This window comes from Erigeron canadensis, chromosome 1, assembly GCF_010389155.1.
Source record: "Erigeron canadensis isolate Cc75 chromosome 1, C_canadensis_v1, whole genome shotgun sequence".
Taxonomy (NCBI): Eukaryota; Viridiplantae; Streptophyta; class Magnoliopsida; order Asterales; family Asteraceae; genus Erigeron; species Erigeron canadensis.
This window is the reverse complement of record NC_057761.1, coordinates 7,568,358-7,569,706: the sequence shown is the minus strand read 5'-3', so window position 1 is coordinate 7,569,706 and position 1,349 is coordinate 7,568,358.

Here is a 1,349-nt window from a genome sequence, read left to right as displayed (position 1 = left end):
AAAATCATTATAAAAGTTCAAATGCTATTATAATATTTTTTTAAAAGTAAACTTAGGCTCAGCAGCATGTCTCTTCATAAACCAATCCCAGTTTCCATTCATGTGAGCATTTTGCTCACACCGGAATTTGAACCAAAGACCTCTCTCAATCTCATTCTAAATGATTAACTTATTAATTATTTTTAATATTTCTAAATAAGACATAACAAAATTGTTATTTATCTATTTAACATTGGTTTCTCTGTTGGTTTGCAAAAAGAGAGAAGACTCTCCATCCCCATTATAATATTTTAGTAATACAATATTAATATATTATTTTGTTTATTAACTAATTTTGTAAAATTTGAATAAGACACATATATGCTTTCATTAAAAATAAACGTATATATATATTTCTTATAATTATTATACATTAATATATTTAATTACATAAAGTTATATTTTGTCTAAATAATTACGTAGAATTAGGACTAATGTTGTATTTAATTAAAAAAAATAGCAATGATACAATTATTTTGATCTAAGGGTTGTAAATAAAACTTTCAACCCATCTAACAGTTATTGTTTCTACATAAAAGAATTTAGCCTTAAAAATTTAAAGAGTATATTTAGAAGATAGATATAAGTTAAGACTATTAGAAGTGGGGTGGGGGGGCAAATGAGGCATCCTACATAGGGGCGACATCCGACATGTGGCGTGGGGCTCCTTTCAAAAGATGCCCTCCTTTTTCTTGGAGTGGAGCTTCCTTCAAAAGGTGCCCTCCACTTATTTTATTATCATTTTTTTAAGTTTTATTTATAAAAAACATATACTAAAATATAAAAAACATATCACACTTTATTTCAAATAAAAAACAAACAACACAACTAAAAATTATTCCAAACATCACACAATAAAACATAGAATACACACAACACAACTAAATGATTAAATGTTTATAAAATTCGGATTGCTTCGTACCAATTTCCACTCCTTCATGTGATGAAAATCGTTTCGAGATACCGCATTGTACTCGGCCAAAGTCCTTGCAACCATTGCATCGTGTTCATCGTCACGACCACGGTTCACACGGATGAACATCATATCGAATACGGCAATGTTTGTGCGCATGCGGTGCCATTTAGCGGTCATCGCATCTGAATCTTGATATGTGGATGGTTGGTTTTCATAAGCGAGGAAAAGCTGGGTAACTTTCGACCAGAACGTACGTTCCTTCTGATAATTGTTGCACAACGGGTCGTCTACCACCTCGACCCAAGCTCGTGCCAAACTTATTTCTTTAGATCGGGTCCAAACTCGTGCCATTTGAATTTGGAGTAGAAAATATCAAGAAGTGTATATAATATAT